Source organism: Heteronotia binoei, chromosome 2 (genome assembly GCF_032191835.1).
Source record: "Heteronotia binoei isolate CCM8104 ecotype False Entrance Well chromosome 2, APGP_CSIRO_Hbin_v1, whole genome shotgun sequence".
Lineage (NCBI taxonomy): Eukaryota > Metazoa > Chordata > Lepidosauria > Squamata > Gekkonidae > Heteronotia > Heteronotia binoei.
The window spans coordinates 4,241,189-4,248,334 of NC_083224.1; positions in this window are offsets into that span (position 1 = coordinate 4,241,189).

The following is a 7,146-nucleotide window of genomic DNA, read 5'->3' on the forward strand; positions in this document are numbered from 1 at the left end:
CAACAGGGGCTGCATGGCCCTCTGACAGCAATGAGGGTCCTCTGGATTGAGGGGAAGGTGCTTGTGAGTTCCCTGCATTGTGCAGGGGGTTGGGCTAGATGACCCTGGAGGTCCCTTCCAACTTTAGGATTCTGTGCTTTAACTGGGCTCTCTTTCTCGGGAGGTGTTTCAACAGAGGCTGCCTGTCCCCCTGACAGCAATGAGGGTCCTGTGGATTGAGTGGGCGTGGCTTGTGAGATCCCTGCATTGTTCAGGGGGTTGGGCTAGATGACCCTGGAGGTCCCTTCCAACTCTAGGATTCTGTGCTTTAACTGGGCTCTCCTTCCTGGGAGGTTTTTCAACAGAGGCTGGTTGGCCCTCTAACAGCAATGAGGATTCTGTGAATTTAGGGGGAGGGGTTTGTTAGTTCCCGGCATTGTGCAGGGGGTTGGACTAGATGACCCTGGAGGTCCCTTCCAACTCTAGGATTCTCTGCTGTCAGGGGCTTGGGTGATATTACAATGACTATTTTCATGTTTGTGGAGGGTCATCCTCCTTACCTCATTGTTTGTACTTGTAAGCAGCTTTAGGGCTCCTGCTTCTTCAGATACACTAAAATGAAAAGAGTGAGCAGCAGATTAGCACACAACATAGTGAAGATGTTTAAGAGATGTGAGGACCCAACAGGGATAACAAGCTTCGTTTATATGGTCCCCATATGGTACAGGATGGGACGGTACAGGATGTATAGCTTGACACTGGTGAAGGGAGCGGAGCTCAGAGCCTTTCTCACCCGGACCATTGTAGGGACTGCATTTGTTTGTATCTAGTTCTGGGGGTAAACATGGGGAAGCAAATAAATATATGGAAATTAGAGATTGATGTGCAAATGTACCCTTTTTGATTGTGGAATGCTGAGGGTCATTAACTGTTGTCATGCTCTTCTCCCTGCAAGTGCACTCAGCACTGAGAGTTCTTTCTAGTTGAGAGGAGAGTCCTGAGGAGCTGGTTTTCAGCCTCCCCCAAAGATCTCCTCTTTGCTGGAGAGGCTAAGCTCGTAACATCCTTCAAGAGCCAAGCAGAGACAATTCACTTTCCCAAAGAACCAAGGAGGCATATCTAAAATAGTTTTGTATGTTACATACATTACATTACATAGCAAAATGAAACTAAGCCTGATCTACAAACCACAAGAAGCACTTTTCTTCTGATCCACCGGGGCAATTCTCATTTGCTTTCCTCGTGACACGTAACTGTCTCTGTCTCTCTTTCCCCCACCGCAGAAAGAAGCCTCTCTTTATAGTCAAGTCACTAAAGGGACATTGACACAGTCGGAGGTGGCCCAAGAGAAGGGGAAGGAGATGGAAGAGCAGGACCCAGAAGGACCTGGATCTGGGAAGACGGCAAGGAAAGGCCCCCATCCCACCCAAGCTGGGAGCAACGTTGAATTCTGGGAAAGCCCTGTGCCAGAGGTCCTGCCTAAGGACACCGTGTCCTCAGACACACATTTCCAACACTTCCGGCAGTTCTGCTACCATGAGGCTGATGGGCCCCGAGAGGTTTGCAGGCAGCTCCATCGCCTTTGCAACCTCTGGCTGGAGCCGGAGAGGCGCACCAAGAAGCAGGTCCTGGACGTTGTGGTTCTGGAGCGGTTCCTGGCCCTCCTGCCCCAGGAAATGCAGTGCTGGGTCAGAGGATGTGGGCCGGAGAGCAGTTCCCAGGCGGTGGCCTTGGCCGAAGGTTTCCTCCTGAGTCAGGCAGAGGAGAAGAGGCAGCCAGAGCAGCAGGTGAGGGGGTTTCCTCCAGCTACGTCCCTTTCAATATCTGACCTTCTCCTAAACTTTCCCTGAGAGATATTTGTCCAAGTGTTAATCCTCCAAAAGGGAGATTTCTCAGCTTCCTTCAGCAAGACGACGAAGATGGTGAGGGGTCTGGAGACCAAGTCCTATGAAGAAAGGTTGAAGGAGTTGGGCATGTTTAGCATGGAGAGGAGGTAGCTGACAGGTGATATGATCACCATCTTCAAGTACTTGAAGGGCTGTTATCTAGAGGATGGTGTGGAATTGTTTTCTGTGGCCCCAGAAGGTAGGACCAGAACCAGTGGGTTGAAATTAAATCAGAAAAATTTCCAGCTCAACATTAGGAAGAGCTTCCTGACCGTTAGAACAGTTCCTCAGTAGAATGGGCCTCCTCAGGAGGTGGTGGGGTCTACTTCTGGGGAGGTTTATAAGCAGAGGCTAATGGCCATCTGACAGCAATGAGGTTTCTGTGAATTTAGGGGGAGGTATTTGTGAGTTTCCTGGATTGTGCAGGGGGTTGGACTAGATGACCCTGGAGGTCCCTACCAACTCTATGATTCTCTGCTTTCAGGGGCTTTCAGAGTGATATTGCAATGACTATTTTCCTGTGTGGGGGGGGTTATCCTCCAGCTATGTCCCATTCCAGGTGAGGGGGCTTCCTCCAGCTATGTCCCATTCCATATCTGACCTTCTCCTAAACATAAGAACATAAGAGAAGCCATGTTGGATCAGGCCAACGGCCCATCAAATCCAACACTGTGTGTCACACAGTGGCAAAAAAATTTATATACACACATGCACTGTGGCTAATAGCCACTGATGGACCTGTGCTCCATATATTTATCTAAACCCTTCTTGAAGGTGGCTATACTTGTGGACGCCACCACCTCCTGTGGCAGTGAATTCCACATGTTAATCACCCTTTGGGTGAAGAAGTACTTCCTTTTATCCGTTTTAACCTTTCTGCTCAGCAATTTCATCGAATGCCCACGAGTTCTTGTATTGTGAGAAAGGGAGAAAAGTACTTCTTTCTCTACTTTCTCCATCCCATGCATTATCTTGTAAACCTCTATCATGTCACCCCGCAGTCGACGTTTCTCCAAGCTAAAGAGTCCCAAGCGTTTCAACCTTTCTTCATAGGGAAAGTGTTCCAGCCCTTTAATCATTCTAGTTGCCCTTCTCTGGACTTTCTCCAATGCTATAACATCCTTTTTGAGGTGCGGCGACCAGAACTGCACACAGTACTCCAAATGAGACCGTACCATCGATTTATACAGGGGCATTATGATACTGGCTGATTTGTTTTCAATTCCCTTCCTAATAATTCCCAGCATGGCGTTGGCCTTTTTTATTGCAGACGCACACTGTCTTGACATTTTCAGTGAGTTATATACCACGACCCCAAGATCTCTCTCTTGGTCAGTCTCTGCCAGTTCACACCCCATCAACTTGTATTTGTAGCTGGGATTCTTGGCCCCAATGTGCATTACTTTGCACTTGGCCACATTGAACCGCATCTGCCACGTTGACGCCCACTCACCCAGCCTCAACAGATCCCTTTGGAGTTCCTCACAATCCTCTCTGGTTCTCACCACCCTGAACAATTTAGTGTCATCCGCAAACTTGGCCACTTCACTGCTCACTCCCAACTCTAAATCATTTATGAACAAGTTAAAGAGCATGGGACCCAGTACCGAGCCCTGCGGCACCCCACTGAGAGATATAAACTTTCCCTGAGAGATATTTGTCCAAGTGTTAATCCTCCAAATGGGAGATTTCTCAGCCTCCTTCAGAAGCTTCTTCTAGAGAATTTCTGCTCAGATAACTGACCAGGTCTGCTGATGGAAGGGTGCAGAGTCTGGGAGTGGGGCAGGATCCAGTACTTGGCCTCTTTTCCTTTCCATCTCTGACCCCTTTCCCTCACTGCTGTTTCAGATGTGGGGACCATCGGTGAAGGCAGAAGCTGCATTCTCTGGGGCAGACGGAGCTTCCTTGGAGCAAGGGCAGGGGGCGCAGGCCCAGGAGGGTGCCCAGGATGCCCTCTCCTCTGGTAAGGACTCTTTGTGCCTGGAGGCGATTGGGGCACCCCGTGAATGTGATGGGGAGAGCATTAAGGTCACAGCGCTGGAAACCAGTTCCTAGAGGCCAATAATCAAGGGGGAAATGTGGCTTCAGTGCCTGTGCTTATAGGGGCATCTGAGGGGCCACTGTGGGAAACAGGATTGTGCAATTGGGATGACAGGGTGTGGCCGGAACCCCAGGAGATTTGGGGGAGGCCTTGGTGTGAAGCTTGGCACGGAGAGAACCCTAGATCAGGGGTGTCAAACTCCTTCGTTAGGAGGGCTGGAGCTGACACAAATTGGACTTTGTGGGGCCAGGCGGTGTGTCTCATAAAATATATTGTCAGGTAGTGGAGATCAATGTTCCCTCTATGCTGTGGGGTCTTGTGAGCAAAAAATCTACTTTGTGAGCTATTGGCATTAAAGTTATGACGTACTGCATAAATTAGTTTGCTCTGGAGCCATTTTTCCTGAGCTAAGACAAAAATGTGTGAGCTGGAGGCTAAAAAGCTGTGAGATGGCTCACACTAACTCAGCTTAGCGGGAACGTTGGTGGAGATATAAACTTTATAACGGACACAGACAAACATAGTTAAAAGATATTTTTAAACTTAATACAAACATGCTTGAAACTTTTTCATTTTTTTTTAAGTTTGAAAGGAGGAGGATCAGTGGAATTTGGCAGTGCAATTTTGAAATAAAAAAAGCACAAAGGGTCTGACTTTGTGGAAACAGTGAAATGGCATTGTAAGCTTCTCCCCCACCCTCAAATCTACTCAGGTTGGCAATGGCTTTCCAGTACAATATCCCCCTTTGGCTGTGGGTTCCCACATTAGAGTACTCACTAGATTGGGGCCATTCAACAGATAAGCTGGCTGAAAGCATCAACCTTTTGTTTGCAAGGACACAACTCCAGGAAGTGGGAGTCTGAGCTGCCTATAGGAACTCTGCAAATGTAACCCTCTCCACTCCATTTGAAACCATTGTAGAGCAAAGACAAAGCTGCAAGGAAAACATGGAATGGACCTTAAAATCCACCCCACGTTTTCCTTGCAGCAGCAGCAAAGAAAGGCAGGAAGAGCCGGGAACTGAGACTCAGCCTGGGAGCTTCAAGGGGGGCTTCAAAGAGCTTTCGAAGCTACCAGCTGAAGGAGACTCTGCCACAGAGCTTCAAAGCTCCTGAAAACTGAAAGGGAGGTAGTCTTTGAAGTTTAAAGGGCAAGGATAAGAGGGGGCAGAAAAGAGCTCCGTGGGTCTGATCAAAGCCCTGGGTGGGCTGCTTCTGGCACGCGGGCCGCGTGTTTGATACCCCTTCCCTGGATTCTCCAGAAATGCTCCAGTGACATCTGGGATTTGGGCTGAATGCAATGGTGACATTTCATGCAACGTCATTTCCACCTCTGTCTATATCCACCCCCAGCCCAGACTCAAGGGCCCAGCCGGCAAAAGAATGGGATTCCTGAGTTTGTGATCTGATCCAGCAGGGATGCTGTAACTTTAGGAACTCCAGAGTTCCCAGGGCACGTTTGAAGTCTGAAATATGTTGGCAGAGATTTTCGCCCCGAGGCTCATGGGTACTTCTCTTCTGCTTCTCCCAGGATTTAGTAAAAAGTGTGAAAGAATGTGTTGAGTGTACTCAGGGCAACGTCTTGGACACCTGGGAAGGGGGTGTGAAGCAGGGTGCAACAAAGCAAATGGAATAAGAAGTCAAACACCCTCCCTTCTTCCTTTCTGTTATGAACAGGCTTTGGAGAGATGCTGTTGAGCCGCTGTCTTACTGGAGGTGTGGAAACGGCTGCTTTACCTCCAGTCCAGGTAGGGGATATGAGCAGTAGACGGCCTGGGTCCCCCTTCTTTCTCAGGGAGGAGGGCTTTTGCTCCCACAGTTTCTACAACAGTCCAGATGAGAGAAGATCAAAATGCAGCTCCCTTTCCCCATGCCAAGCCGTATATCCTGTTCCGCCCCAGACTCCTCCCTTCCAGTGTGCAATGTCTGTCCGGCATGGAACAGGCTTCCTTGGAGGTTTATTTATTTTATTTAGTTATTTTGCGGATTTCTAGTCCGCTCTTTCCCAAGTCGGATTCAGGGCTGATTACAATATTATAAAACAATTAAATCCCACAACAAGACAGTTAAAATTAAACAGTTAAAACCATTAAAAAGAAAGAAAACAAGAAAGATGGCTAGATGGCCGTCTGACAGCAAGGCAGATCTTTTGAATGTAGGGGGAGGGGTTTGTGAGTTTCCTGCATTGTACAGGGGGTTGGACTAGAGGACCCTGGAGGTCCCTTCCAACTCTAGATTTTGTGATCGCTGACGAGGGAATCTGCTTTTTCTTTCAGTTCCCCATTTCCTTTGCGGAGGTTTCTGTCTGCTTCACCCCAGGAGAGTGGGCCCTGCTGGATCCGGGCCAGAGGACTCTCTACAGGGAAGTCATGCAGGAGAACTATGGAAGCGTCATCTCTCTGGGTAAGGAGCTTTCACAGAGGCCAAAGGTGTGAGTTGGTGTCCCTGGGATGATGCAGGAATCAAACTGTTGAACAGCAATACATCATGTTGAGGCCTTTCCAGCTTTGGTGAGGGGCGACTGAGACCAGTGTTGTGGTCGTCACCGAAGCCTGAGAAGGTGTCCCGGATAACAATGTTTGGTAAAACCTTTTTGGAGAAACCATATAATCTTTTTGTACATTACAACAGCACAAGAAAGATCCATTCTCACATTACAGTATTATAAGAGAGGCAGGCCCGTACCTAAGGGAGGCCCCAGGGGGACACGGCCCCTCCACCCAATCCCCTTTCCACATGTATGGCCCCTCCTTTCCCCGCCGCTCTTGCGGCCCCTGATCTCTAAGCCGCTGCTCTTGTGGCCCTCGCCCAATCTCCGCACTGATTGTCTGGCTGCCCCTGCCTGATCTCCCCACCGCTGCTCTTGTGGCCCCCGCCTAAACTCTTTCTGGTGGCCCCCACTCTCATCACCACTCTTGCGGCCTCCGCCCAAATTCTGCACTGTTGCTCCGCAGCCCCGCCACCAATTTTTTTTTCTTCTGGGGCCCCTCCACCAGAAAGTTTCTGGCTACGGGTCTGGAGAGAGGTCCAGTGAGCCTCTCAGATTTAGATGAGATATAGGCTCATTTTGTCAATGAACTTCTTCCTCAAGAGTAGTCCTTATTTCTTTCAGGGTTCTCAGCCTCTTGTAACAATTGAATGTAAATGCTGTTCTGCAACATCTGTTTTTTTCAAGTTCTTTCATCGTGGGATAAACCATGGCGATAACAACAGGACACAGCACAAAGCTGAGTGGAAATAG